The sequence below is a fragment of the Pelodiscus sinensis genome, chromosome 18 (genome assembly GCF_049634645.1).
Source record: "Pelodiscus sinensis isolate JC-2024 chromosome 18, ASM4963464v1, whole genome shotgun sequence".
NCBI lineage: Eukaryota > Metazoa > Chordata > Testudines > Trionychidae > Pelodiscus > Pelodiscus sinensis.
The window spans coordinates 27,932,522-27,947,626 of record NC_134728.1 but is presented as its reverse complement, the minus strand read 5'-3'; the positions used below and the strand labels follow the sequence as shown (position 1 = coordinate 27,947,626).

The 15,105-nt window shown below is 43.6% G+C and overlaps 1 protein-coding gene across 6 annotated transcripts in view; it reads right to left on the bottom strand.

Moving 5' to 3' along the window:
* The window catches only part of PTPRT (protein tyrosine phosphatase receptor type T), a 1,030,325-nt gene that overhangs the window by 832,928 nt on the left and 182,292 nt on the right, over positions 1-15,105 (bottom strand). The gene's annotated exons all lie outside the window — the stretch shown is intronic.

Genomic DNA, 15,105 nt, shown 5'->3' with positions numbered 1-15,105 from the left:
CATGACCAGGTCTCTCACACTTACCTTTTAACTTTCTAGTGCCATAGATAAGGATGTGAAGCCCCAGTTACCAGAAGCTATCATTCATAGGGTGGAAGCTCATTAAGTCAGTCTTCACTATGGTACAATATAGAGTGGATGCCATTATCAATTTCATGTGGTGTTGGTTTTGTTGCAGCATACTGTAACCCTAATGGCATTCCAGTGCAATGTTATCTGGAAGTGAGTTTCGATAGGCCAAACCTATTGGCTGTGTCTACATTGGCACCCTTTTCCGGAAAAGGGATGCTAATGAGACCAGTCGGAATTGCAAATGCCACGGGGGATTTAAATATCTCCCGCGGCATTTGCATGAACATGACTGCCGCTTTTTTCTGGCTCAGAGCTTTGCCGGAGAAAAGCGCCAGTCTAGACGGGATCTTTCGGAAAATAAAGCCTTTTCCGGAAGATCCCTTATTCATCTTAAAATCAGGAATAAGGGATCTTCTGGAAAAGGTTTTATTTTCGGAAAGATCCCGTCTAAACTGGCGCTTTTCTCCGGCAAAGCCCCGAGCCGGAAAAAAGCGGCAGCCATGTTCATGCAAATGCCGCGGGGGATATTTAAATCCCCCGCAGCATTTGCAATTCTGACTGATCTCATTAGCATCCCTTTTCCGGAAAAGGGTGCCAATGTAGACACAGCCATTCAGTATTTCCCAACTCACTAGTACTCCAACCTGTCTTTAGAAGGTATCCTGTAAGATAGATAACAACATACTGACTTATTATTTTTGCAATTTGTATGTACAGAGGAAAAATTCAAAATTGCAAAAATATTGGACAGTATGTAATACCAAAGTGTGTCTGCCAGGTGGGACTAAAGTTACCCCACCAGAATGTGGTTTCTGAAAGGCATTTGGACACATTAATGGACAATGGAAATACAATTAATGCAGATGGTAAACTGAGGCATAAAGCCAACAAGGGGAGGAGATAACCACTCACACTATGGCAAGGGGAAGAGATTACAGGAAATAGATTGATATGCATGTAAACAAACACCAGCAAGAGGCAGAGGGGTGGAGGGAGGGAGATAAGCCAGCATGAAACTTCCTTCGCCAGAAGACTCGAGAGCATAATCCTCACAGCATGAATTAACTTTCCTTTGGGCGGTAACTTTCAGAAGAATCCATTTCAAAATATTGCTTTTGAATAAAAATAACTTAAGTTATTGATTTCCAGTTTTTCTACTTTTTAGAGAGAGTATAGTTTTTCTTATTGTATTGTGCTATTATCCCTTCCTTGATCTCTGCATTCACTTATAAAGCACATGGTTAGCTTACAGCTCCAACAAACTGGCTTACCACTCACCCCTGGGTTGCAGTGCCAGCAACAGAACCCAAAGCTCCAGAAGCTCATTCTGGTGATGTATACACAAGACCAGCCTTCCTCTTTGAATGCTTCCAAACTGTTCAGTTGGATTATTTGCTTTCGGTTGTTTGTGGCATGTTATTACTCATCATTTAAGTCACAAATATTTCTGCTTCCCGATGGACTGAAACTTTTTAAAAGCAAGAGAACAACCACCAGCAAATAGCAAACAAACAAAAAAGCAAATAGCAGATGATACAGTGCAAACATTTGGCTGAATGATCATTTATAATGCAATCTGCAAAATTCTTGGAATTGGCTCACTGTCAGAAATAAACTGGCAGCTGTCTGAACACTTGTGAATAAAGAGACACCTTTGAATAATGGAATAAACTTGCCATGCTTGTATACAAATAACTTGTGTGTTATTTGACCAACACTAACCAAAAGCACTTCAAAATGAAATGCCGGGAATGAATTTATGAAGAAGAAATTCTAGCTGGCCTACAGATCATAATGCAGAACAATTACTTAGACTTTAATTAGCATATATTCTACGTAGGCAAAAACTGCATTCATTTCTCAGATTTCTATGAACCAATAGTTAATTAATACCCACAAGAAGTACTCCACATTCAACACAATACTATCTTTCCACTCATCAAGGTTCTCTCCCTCTGAGATTGCTTTTGCTTATCTGTTCTGGTTAATTACAGAAATTCTCACTTGAGCTTCTTTTTTCTATATACTAAACCAACAGTTCTCTCATTGAAAAGGTAACATAACAACACATGAGCCCTTCAACAAGAGAAAAGAATAACAGAGAATGTAGCTCAGATGTATCTGCAAAATTAACTATTTAATGATGTGTTCACAAAGGGCCATATTTCCCAGATGCATAAAAGTATGCTAGAGAAAGAATTTCAAGTTTAGGAAAAGCTACAGTTGTGTAGCATCTTCCTGATATGTATACCTGACAGCTGTCATCTGCAGAAGAGACAGCCCTGACGAGGTCCTGATGGATTATTTCCACTTTATTAGAGCACCACTATTTTGTCTTGGTTACACTGCCTCTATGCACATCTTCTTCTTGGAAGCCATACCCTATTCAGAGGAGGTATAGAGCTATCTAGTGCCATGCAGAAACATATTAGCTTGTTCTGTAAGACAACTCTTCAGTTGTACCCTACCTAATAATCTGAGAGAAACACAGAGATGTTTGCTGGCTCCTTCCTTTCTTGATTTTTTTCCTACCTACACACAGAAGTTTGCACTTTTCTTTCCTGTCTTTCATCTTGTTGATTTATATCTTCGTTGATCTTGATAATAGGCTATAACAAGATTATAATCCATTATTTTGTATTATTTCAATATCCTGCTAAAGGACCAAAGTATTTTAAGGGCCAAAATATTTTGTAATTAAAAAAAAAGCTACAAAAATGAATATGAACCAATTACTTTTTGAGAGGTGAGGGGAGCAAATTAGAATTTAACTATAATACCGTATTAGTGAAAAAGAAGCACAAGTAGAAACTTCCTGGTATAATTTCATTGTCCAAGGTGAGTGAAATGTTAACGCACTATACAATTAAATTTTAACCATTAAATCTTTGTTTCTTTAACATGGATTATCAATAACATAGGAAAGAATTATTATAGATACAAAATCTGACAAGTTCACACACTTTATAATCACCGCAGGCTGGATTTCTTTATCTCAGCAGAGTTTCCTGCAAAATCTGTAATAAGTGGCTAGATAAATGGAACTCCATTATTTTTACAAGTTTATAATACATCTTAACTATGAATTATACACTTGTGAATCTTTTCTGTCAAAAATGAATGGCTACATTCTATTTAGTTAACTCCTCCCCACGCTTTTTTGTTGTTGTTTTCAATCATTTAGGTTAAAGGGATCTTATCTGACTTCCTAAACTGCAACATTTTTGGATTTTAGAGCAGCAACTGAGGAACACTCAAAAGTGGCTTGATTATTTATAGTATTTCAGCACCTCTGAAAATGTCAGTGGGTTGCAATGGATCTTCCATGAGTGGGTATAGGAGGAATATTAGCAAATAAGATCATTCAGCTCAGCTATGAATCACCACATCATGAATGCGAATAGTGAAATTCTCTTGTGTATCACTTATGCTGGCAGAGTCACATTAACAGCAGGAGACTGTCAAAGCTTTATGGTGTTCTAGAATAACTGTCCAAACTGCAACATCTTAACATAGCAATGGTGTTGCTAAGCAGCTATTTTAACAGATCCTATTGTATCAGGTGCTGCATAAATACATTTTTAAAAAGACAGTTGTTGCCCCAAAATCCAAAAAGACAACATATGGATAAGACAAACAAGAAGGCAGAGTGGGGAGGTTGGGGGAACGTGCATAACAGGATGAGTGCAAGTTTTATTTATGAGGAACAATAGTTCCAATTTGCCTACCCGCCTTATCAGGATCAGCTTGAAGCTGAATGTATGCATTGTGGAAGAGGTGAATTTTGAGGAAAAACTCCAAGGAGGATAAGGCAATGACTTCTCAGAAATTAAGTAGGAACTTTTTCACTTGTAAACAGCAGCATAAGAGGAAGCTCAAAAGTGCTTGTTGAAGAATCAGATGCTGGCATGGGTTAAGTGAAGGCAGAAATAAATTTTGCAAAAAGATACTGGGAGTGGATACATGAGGGGGACAAGACATTTGTGTTTGGATGGGAGGATGCTAATTCAGTCTTGAAAAGGTGGGATAAGAGGCAGAGCAATGAGACGAAGATACATTTAGCAACAGCAGCATCTTGAAGGGATCTCACAAGGTGAATTTCCAGGCAATGAGGCCAGAGAAGATATTTCAATGTGCAAGATCAGGACTTAGACAAGAGATTAGTTGTATGGGTAGAGGAGAAAGAAGCAGACAGACGCAGACACAGACAAGGCCATTTAACTTGAAGTTTCAGTTAGTGACTGAAAATCCAAGAAGTGAGGAAACAGGCTGTTGATTGGGTTTGGAAGGAAGAAGACAGATTTCAGGTAAAAAAGCAGCTACAGAAATGGTTCTGTGGCTAAAGTACTCAGAGATGGCTTGTAGTGGGAGAAAAGTATTTAGGCAAGGATAGCGCCTCCTGATACTTATGTTAAAATAAATGGAAGAGAGGAGAAACCATTGAATAAAAGGGAGAAGGAAGAATCCCCTCAGCCAAAGACTTTGGAGAGGGGAGCTAGAATGTTTGGGCAAGACACCATCAACACTGCGGCATTTAATAGTTGTAGCAGTCCTAGTTTAGATCTGCAAGTTACAGATAGAAAGAGGGAGGCACTCTGGGAAACATTCATGTAAAATATTGGCCTCACTTCTCTGAAAGAGAGAAGTACGTGGCACTACAATGCAACTCAGGTCTCTGAACCATGACTATAAAAATGGCATGATGCTTATTGCAGCTCAGTAATTCCAAATCCAATATTTTCTTTACAAATAAAAATATATTTTTCTAGCTGCCAACCCTGCACGTTCAACCTGGGATTGGAATTTAGCTGGATTTCATTTCTCATGCAGTCACTTGAAACAGGGCCGGATTAAGACCTTTACAGGCCCTAAGCACTGAAAAGATGATGGTGCCCCCCCTCCATATGTAATTCAAAATAAAAACAATACTAGCCTGTAAAATCTCTTTTTTTGGGGGGTGCCCCTTCTTTGCTGGTGCCCTAAACACATGCTTAGTCTGCCTGTTGGGTAATTCAGCCCTGACTTGAAATGAAAAATTCTACAGATATATCTTCAATTGGCGTATCTTCAGTTATGCCAATACAACCTCGGAGCATTCAACTTATGTCCTCAGAGACATCTTGGTAACTGCATTGCCTTTAACAAAATAGTCTAGCTCAGTGGTCCCCAACCATCTGAGGCTGCCGGGCGCCAGGGGGCGTGGCCGTTCGCCTGCCGGGCTCCAGAGGTCGGGGACACTTGGGCGCCCGGGGGCAGGGCTCCTCCCATAGCCACGCGCCCGGGGCCGGCGCCCCCTCCAAGCGCCGCGCCGCACCGCTCCCCTCCAAGCACCGCACGCCCAGAGCGCGGGCGGCTAATTCATGCCTGGGGCCGGCCCCCTCCCCCCGCCAAGCGCCGCGCGCCCGGAGTCGCCCCCCCCCCCCCGCCCAAGCACTGCGCGCCCGCGGCCGGCCACCCCCAAGCGCCGCACGCCCAAAGCGGGGGAGGCTAATTCATGCCCGGGGCCGGCGCCCCCCATCCAAGCGCCCGGGGCCAGCCCCCCCCCTAGAGCCACGCGCCCAGAGAGCGGGCGGCTAATTCGCGGCGTTCCCGGGGCCAGCGCTCACCATGCACCATGTGCCCAGGCCAGCTCCGGCACCATGCATGAGCAACGTGCCCGGGGCCAGGCCAGCCCCGAGCACTTGGCGGGCGCACACAAATGGCCCCGCGGGCACCATGGTGCCCACGGGCACCGTGTTGGGGACCACTGGTCTAGCTCATCCTCTTCATATGGTGTTGGCTGTATATTTATAATCCCAACACCAAAAAATTAACTTTTGTTACTACAGTGGTGGTCATTACACACAGGAAGCAGCTCTGAGTAAGAATTCCCATATGATCAATCCTCAGAATAGAATCAGATACTCAAAATACCTTAAAAAACCCCAAACCCTCCTGGGGTGGGGCAGAAGCAGGCATGGACTAATGTACTAGGTGAGTGGAGGCAGTGAGGCCTAGTGGATTGAATACTTGACAGGGACCTATTCGTGGAGTGGTCTTTGGCTTGCTGGGTGACTTTGGGTGAGTCACTTCCTATCTCTTTATCTCAGTTTCCCCATCTATAAAATGGGGATAATGATGTTTACTTCCTTTATTAAAACACTTTGAGATCTAATAGTGAAAAGTTCTATATACAAGATTTTTATTATTGTTGTTATTTTTTGTGGTTTTGTTTCCTTCCTAAATAGACGAAAGTGTTCCTGAATGTGAGTGTGAGTGTGTGTAAGGGAAATAAATCTGTTATGAAGCATATTTCCATAATTTAAAGTAATGGGGAATGTGATGACTTTTTAATAAGTCCCGTTAGAGGAGCATGACCGACAAAGTACTGTTAGTCATGGTTCACGTACCAACCTACTACCTGCAGGTTAAGTCCTCTGGCAACAAAGATTCGGACCCATCTGGTAGGTTTCAGCATTATACAAGAAAAGGAATAATGGGATTGGGATTCCTAGACAAAAGTGGGGGAGGGTACCGCTGAGATTAGGACTCTTCCACGCAGGCTGCAGATCAAATTCAGCCCTGATTTATACAGGAGTCACTTCCACTCCTGTCAGTGGGAGCTCGGAGTGCTCAGCATTTCTGATAACCAGGTTATTATGCAGGTACCTAAACATGGACTTTGGCTGGCCATGTCTGAATACACTGGTCTAAAAGGGCACATAAAGGCATGGTCCCTCCATATATATACTGTCAACCTTCACTGAAGTGTAATCAGCTCAGAGGTGAAAAATGGCATCTCCCTAACAGCCACAGTGAAATTAGCGACAAAAAGTCCTGTGGCACCTTATAGATTAAAAGATTTATTGGAGTGTAAGCTGTCGTGGGTAAAGACCCACTTCGTCAGATGCATCTGACGAATCTATAAGGTGACAAACAATCTGTAAGGTGCCACAGCACTTTTTGCCACTTTTGCAGATTCAGACTAACATGGCTACCCCTCTGATAAAGTGAAATTAATTGCTCAAGGGAAGAGAAAAAGTAAAGAATCCTAGATTCACCATGTCCATGGAGGAATTGAGAAAGTTGAAATTACCCATGTTAGAATTTAGCTACATTATAGGGCTACGTCTCACAAAGTCGTTTAAAAAAAGGTAAAAATATCACCGTAGACAGAAAGTTGAAGCCAGGTGTTAAATATGGTGAGAATTTTGGGAAGAGCAAAGGCATTCTTATGTTCTATCTGTTCCTTCTTCCAATCCGCTAAATGATAACACTGGGGGTTGTGGCTGAAAAATGGTAAGGGGAAAAGAAAACCAACTATTTCAGCTTGGCCAGATGCAATGTGCACAATGAGTGACCTCTTGCTAGCAAAAAGATAAATCAAAACAAGTAATAAAGCAGCCTTCTTTGATTCAAAAGAGGTCATATCAAAGCAAATAGTGGCACACACATGAAGAATAAAATAACCCCTCTTTTACACTGCAGGCTTGTAACAATGCCCCTGCTCATCTGAGTGATGCTAATTAATTTTGAGCAGACCTATCATCAGTTACTGAGTCTTGCCCCTGGATTAAATGTAAACCAGCCTTGCATAAATTGAATGCTTTCTTTGAATATATAATTGAATTTGCAGAAGTGTGTGCCAGGGGGTTGTTTAAATAAGTGCACAAATACGATAAAAAGGACTTCACGCCATTATATCTAATTCAGTAAGCAAAAATAATGGCAGGGCACATTCCAATTAGTGCTTGATTTATTTATTTTAACAAATCCAATTAGTGGAATATTTTATAAAGTCATCCAATGTCAGTCATGGACTCACCAGATAGAAAGAATACCACTAAAAGGCATTAAAAAACCACGAGAAGGCTCATTGACTATACAGAGTATCTTAACACTCACAGGACCTGGCATCACTTGATCAAGCATTTTTATCATCCCCAGAAGATAAAGAAAGCAAGAGCATCAGCAATCTCATTCTTCCTGCTTCAGAATTTTTGTCTTGGGGAAAACACTGTTATTTACTGTAACTTTTCTCCCCTTTTAAAAAAATATTAAGAGTATATGCATGCACAGAGCAGATTAGAAAGGAAACATCTGCCTGGAGCATCAGTTGTTAAGCTTTCTCTAGAAGAAAATGGGATTTTGGCCCCCCACATTCCTGCAAGAGGGCAAAGGATGAGGATAGAACAAAGGGTGAATCCTGAAGCAGTGAGGTATTGCTGATATACATAGAACAAGAATAAATGTGTCCTCTTTGGCAATTAATTCTTTTCTCCTCCAAACATGCCCATATTCACAGAGCCAGAAGAGATGCACCTGGACCATTACAGCCACAACTCCCACTAGAAACAACCTTTGTTGTTTTAAATATATACAAATGGATTCCCAGACTCACTTCAGAGGCTTTAGAAAACTTATATTTAACACAGCATCCTTCATAAAACATGGGCAGCCATAGGTCTGCAGAATAAAGAAGAGGCTTTAAAGAGTTGAATGGGACCTATGCATACAGTGTTTGACCTATGTAATGGTGGAGCCCAGTGCATCCTCCTCTAAGAAGAGTAAGTAATGCTGTATATGCATTATAGGGAACACCAAAAAGAGATGGACCTGAACCAGAAATGTATATTTGATCATACCTAAAGTTGAAGCATATTCAGAATGTAGATCTGAATTGCATCTTCCCTTCCCAACCCAAGTATTCATTCTGGCTATATCTCTCTTGAGCACAGGAAGGGAACGGGAAAGGGGGAAACTGACCAAAGAAAACTAGAGTTTACCTGTAACTGAGGATGGGCTGCTTTTCTCCCTTTCATACCTCTGTATAGTGCAGAGCTGGGCAAAATATGGCCCACGGGCTGCATTCGGCCTGCCAAGCTACCGGCTCTGGCCCATGGACAACGGGGAGCCCCAGGCAGGCTCTCTGATTGCCTCGCAGCACCTGCACACTGCTCAGAAAAGCAGCTGCCAGGGCATTTCTCTATCATCACTGTGAACCCAGAGGCTGGGGGGAGGCTTCATGAGCTGCTCCTTCCCCCGGCACAATCCCATTGGCCAGAAACCATTTGAAAGACAGGCAGCACATGAAGCTCTATGCCCCTCTCCCTTCCGCTCATGGCTATTCACACAGGTACATGGCCCTGAAAACCTGTGCAGGGATGGGGCAGGCAGATAAACTGCCTCAGAAACATGCAGGGCTGCTGGCCAGAAGTCACTCAGGTAAGTCTCTGGGACAAAGCCTGCCTCTGGCACTCCTGCCCCTCCCTCTTCCAACCCTCTGCCCCCCACTCCTGCCCTTTTTCCCCACAAAGCTCAAACCCTCTGCCCCTGCAACACCCATACTCCCTCCCAGAACCTGCACCTCAATCCTCAGCCCAGGTCACCACCTCCTACTGCCCAAGGTCCCAACCCAAACCCCTGCCTCCATCCTGTACCCCAATTCCCTGCCACAAGTAACAACCTCCTCCTGATCTAGGTCACAGCACAGTCTCTTGCCCTAGGTCTCAAACCAAACCCCTGCACAACTCCTTCCTGTCCAAGGTCACAACCCAAACACCTGCACCCCAATCCCATGCCCCAGGTCACAACTGCCTCTTTTACCCAAACTCCCTCCCAGACCTCACAGGCCCTCCTGCTCCCTAATCCCTTACCCCAAGCTCCCTTCTACCCAACCTCCATCACAGATTCTGCACCTCCTCCATTAGTTTCATGGAAGAGTGCAGCCCTTGACCAATTTCCAAAATCTTGGCCTTGCTCCCTGTCAAAAAATTATTGCCCATCCCAGTATAGTGTGAAACCAATGGGCGAAGTGCTGGATCGAATGCCAATTGAAGTCAATAGAATGGGTTTTGTTCAGGCCTCAAGTATGTTCTAGGGCAGAGGTTGTCATTCACATCATTCTGAAAAGTCACGTAATGGCCACAACTAAGAACAAAATATGAGAGGTGATGGACCAGTCACCAAAGTCAGAGTGGAAAATCTATGTGCTAGACCAGTGGTCCCCAACGTTTTGGGGCTGCCGGGCGCCTGGGGGCGGGGCCGCTCATGCGCTGCGCGTACGGGGGTGGGGCCACTCACAGGCCACGTGACTGGGGGCGGGGCCAAGCATGCGCCGCACGCCAGAGGTCGGCAACGGCATGTGCCGCGATCCCGGGCTGGGGCTGCCCAGGTTCCGCGGGGCCGGGGCCAGCAAGGGCACGGGCGGGGGCGGCAGGGGCGGGGGCAGCGCCCCCGGGGGCAGGGCCAAGGCCAGCATTGGGGCCGGCAAGGGCACGCGCGGCGCCCCCAGGGGCGGGGGTCGTGGTCGGCATCGGCACGCGCGGCGCCCCCGGGGCCGGCCATGCGCCCGGGGCTGGCACCTGCCACACGCCCGGGGGCGGGGCCAGCCCAGATTGCTCCGCGGGTGCACATAAAGGGCTTCCTTTAAATCCCGGGCTTCATTTGCAACTCCGGTTGCCTGATTTGCCTACCTAGCTCAAATTAATGAGCTAGTGTAGACATACCCTTATTGACTATAGATTTGGAATGGGTTTTGCCTTAATGTTATTTGTCTTCAAATCTCTGTAGATCCACTTTATGGCTATCATCATTATATTTGAACAAGTAATTAAGCTATCTATGCTCCATTTGTGTCCGATTAGACCAATATTTAATTTTTCAATTCACTGTCAGGGGGTAGCTCTCTGCAAAGCTTCCATAAATGTTTCATTGTATTCTTTGAGAGCCCTAGTTCAAATTGAATAATCATTTATTGCAACTTCAGTACTTAGTAATCCATCAAGAATCTATCAAATTACTTTCAAATACCTCAGGAGCATAATGCTAATGTCATTTGTTTAAATGTATAATGTCCAAGTGACAAACTTAGAGCACGACTCATCTTCCTTCACTTGCCAGAATGCACGTCCTGTTTCTAATATTAAAAATATCTTTGTTTCTGACAGCTTAACTGTCATTACCTTAGTAGCTTAATAGTAACATCTTGTTGCTTTATTTAAATGTGGGGAATGTAGGATCTACCTGTTCAGTAACTCCTAATTTTCCATATTAAATCTCAGAAGGGTAGCTGTGTTAGTTTTTAACTTTAAAAAAAGGGGTGGTTTAGGGGCACCCAGAGACTAACCAAAATATACAGAATCATGAGATTTAGTGGATAAAACTCCCTCCAATTCATCTGATGAAGTGGGCTTTATCCACGAAAGCTCATGAGCATGTATATTTGATCAGTCTCAGAGGGCATAGCTACACTAGGAAATAAATTCAAAACAAGTAAAATTGAACTAACAACTCCAAAATAATAAAACTGAAATAGCATGTACCCATTGCAGGGGAGCATCAAAACTGCTCAGAATTATTTTGAAATAGCCTGCCTGATTGGAGTCTGCTTTGGACTTAGAGCCCCCAGAAGCCCTCTGGGGTGGACACTTCCTGTGGCTGCTTCGTCAGGCAAGCTGCAATGCGTGCTTTCAGGGGCTCCTCCCTATGGTCGTATCTCACACACTCCTGCACTGCCTCCTAACTTGCAGGACACCAAATGGACACAGTGTGCTCTGGTTGCCTTGCAGATGCCAAAGCACAGACATCATGGAACAGGAACTGCTGCAAAGCAGAGAGACGCTCACGGGCCTTGTGCAGTGCCTCATGGCACAATTCATCCAGACTGCCCACATGCTGCTCCAGCATGCGTCTGGACAAAGGCGTTCTTCCTTGTAAAAGGAGGTTTACCACTGTCGACAAGACTGCCGCGTTCTGTCAACTTATTGTCGACAGAACGCGGCAGTAGTATATATGCAGGTATAGTTTTGTTGACAAAAGGCTACTTTTGTCGACAAAACCCTGTAGTCTAGACACACCCTAAGGGTACGTCTACACTGCATCCCTAGTTCAGAGTGGGTATGCAAATGGAGACGACCGAAGTAGTTTATGAAGCGGGGATTTAAATATCCCGTGCTTCATTAACATGACCTCGCCGGCGCGCTAGTTTGAATCACAGCTGATTCGAACCAGGAAGTGCGCACCGGGATGCGTTAGGACTAAAGCCCTTAGTCCGAACTAACATTACTCCTCAATTTTTAAATCCCCACTTCATTAACTACTTTGGTCGTCTCCATTTGCATACCTAGTCCGAACTAGGGATGCAGTGTAGACGTATCCTAAGAGAATAAGTCTTACTTTCCTTAAATATCAGTATCTTTTCCTCGTTTTATAATTTATATATTTTGGGGAACACTGCTGTATTATACCCCACTATCCAGTTGAAAGTATTCATATTTAGACATACTTGCTATTTAATGTTTGATTAATTATATTTGCCTATCACAAGAAGTTTGCTGCACATTTTATCTATAAGTTCTGCATCAGAGATTTGGACTTCTCTAAACGTGTGGAAACTCTTGTGTTAACATCAACATGAGCAGATTTAAACCAACACATTGAGGCCTTTAGAAAAAGCCTCCCATTTATTTCAGGCAGTTTCTACTCGGCCTTTCTCAAGTTTTTGGAACCCTCTAAGCTTAGACCGGGACATTCTTACAAGTGCAAACAATGCTATTAGCATTGTTAACTACATAGTAACATGGCTGTTCCCCATGCTAGGGATGCAATTCTGTACTTGGGTGAGCAAAAAGATCCAGAGGTTTGTGGAAGGGAAGTACTAATATAAGATTCTTGACGATCCTTGCTGCTTGCTACTACTGGAGAGCCCCATACAGGCCTACACCCTTAAATATTCCGGTCTCTTTAAGGGTGAGGCACCTTTTCATGTTATATCTTTATAGCATGTGTGTCACATTTTCTGGAATTAGAAGAAGCCATTTTTGGTCCTGTCTGGACATGTTGTGTCCAGACAGCATGGACATGGTGCATGCACAGCCTAGGACAGCGAGAGGCAACCTAGGCTATTTAGTTGGCTGCATGGGTGGCCCTCCATCTTACTGGGCTACAAGATTGTAGTAACCAACATGGTCTCCCAGGATAGGGTTATTTTACTAATTGTGCTTGCATACCTAGAATTTGCCTGACTGAACCACAGAAGCACTTTGATTGGATGCAGAGGGAATGCATGATTCTCACAGTGAATGTTGTGTGCAGTCAGCATGCATCCCAATTCAAGTGTCCGTGCTTTACATACATGTCACAACAGTAATATAGTAGGAAAAAAACTCTGTGGACAGAAACCAGCAGAATCATGGGCAATAGTCAACAAAATAGAACCCCAGTGGACCACACATGGCCTTTGGGCTAAAGGTTATCCACCATTGGCCTAGCATATATAATAGGGTGCTAAGAGCTTTTCTGTGTGGGGGACGTAGATTCTAAACAGGGCCAGCAACTGATATGTCTTATTAGGCCACCTAGCAAGGAGCCAGTTTACTAAGTACTATACTGTAGCACATATCTGGATTCTCTTGTCATTCTCAATGAATGGTTAAAGTTCACCTCGGCTCTCTCAAACTTGACTGAATTGCTCTGAGCAAACAACAATTCACAACACGGCCAATAACTCAGCCACACTTAACCTGCCACCCGAATGCCTTAAATTCCTCTTGCAGGAGACCTCCATGCTGCCATTTGAACTCCACTGAATAATACTGAGGGTTTTCAAAATAAATACATTCAGAAGAACAGGTGTAATTAGGGCTGCAGCATTGCTCAAGTCTCTACAAATTAGGTTTTAACTTTAGTAATGCAAATACCATATATTAGCCATGTAGCAGTCAAATATCTGAAGCCTGTTTAAAAATATAGCCATCATCCATTGTTAAATACCAACAGTAGGATTTTATTAGTCAATTAGTTTTGGGAAACAAACACTGAATTGTGATGTTTATTGCATCTTGTTCGATTTAATAAAGTGGTTATTGCAAGCTAATCCTAGTGGGTAGCCATATAAAATATATTTATTGAAATTTAATAACTGGTATAGCTACAGGTTTGTACATTTATTTATTACAGGGTTGTTAAGCCACTGTAAATATTCCTGTATTCAGCTAACATTTGCTATTGAATTTACATTAAGTATGGCCTGAAGGGTATTTAAAGGCACATTGTAAGTGTTCTCAAATAAGCTAGGTTCTTTATTCAATGTGCAAAGAACAAGTCGACCCTGACGTGATTATGGTTTACCAGCTGTTTTGTTTTCAGGAACTCTGGGCATACACTTGCTAATTTGGACTGGCAGTAGGTCAAAGGCCAAGCTCAACAGCAAACTTTGCAAAGCTTAAGGGAGTTAGAATGCCACCTGGTCACAACAGATCAGTCAGGGAGAAACCAAAAAGGAGCCAAAGCGAAGCTCTGCCACCTTGGTGTTCTGATTTTTTAGCTCGATTGTTCCATCATATTTGCATTATTTGTGCCCTTTTTCCTCCCCTCCCCTACCTTTGCATGACACTACCTAGAATGTTTTTCAGCAGTCACAGCAGAAACTGGGTGAGCTCAGAGCACAGGTCTTGTCCAGAGCATGGCATGAATGTGGAATAATGGACAGGTCTCCTCACTTTCTGCCTCCCGACTTATATGTTGTGGGTGTTTCTAGAGTCTCTGAGCAAAGTAGCAAAACAACAGACAAACTATGAGATGTGCCAAGAGAAAACAAAGATCCTTATCTCATGGTAGATATGAACTCTTCAAATACAGAGAGCTTCTTCCTGTAAGCGGGGGAATGGTCCCGCTATTGTGGGGAACTTTCCTGGCTTCTATACCACCCCGGTGAAATGGACCAGCGAAAGGATCTGAGTCCCCGCTCCCACCTCCCACTTCCTTTACCCCACGGCCTCCCTGATCCTGAGGGCTCCCCCTCCACCCTCCTGAGTAGCAGAGCCCTTGAAACCCCAACAAGGCTGGGCCCAGGTTTCCTGGGGCTTAATCCCCGACCTTGTAGTCACTAGGGGCAGGAGTTAGGGTGTCCCCACTCCGAGGTGCTCTCTTTACACTGCAGGCCTTCTTGGCCCAGTGATCACTTCATAAGGTTCAAAGCAAATACAATTTATTAAACATCAACTGATTAAAGAGAATAGAATAAGAAAAAAATGAGAATGGTTAAATGAGAAC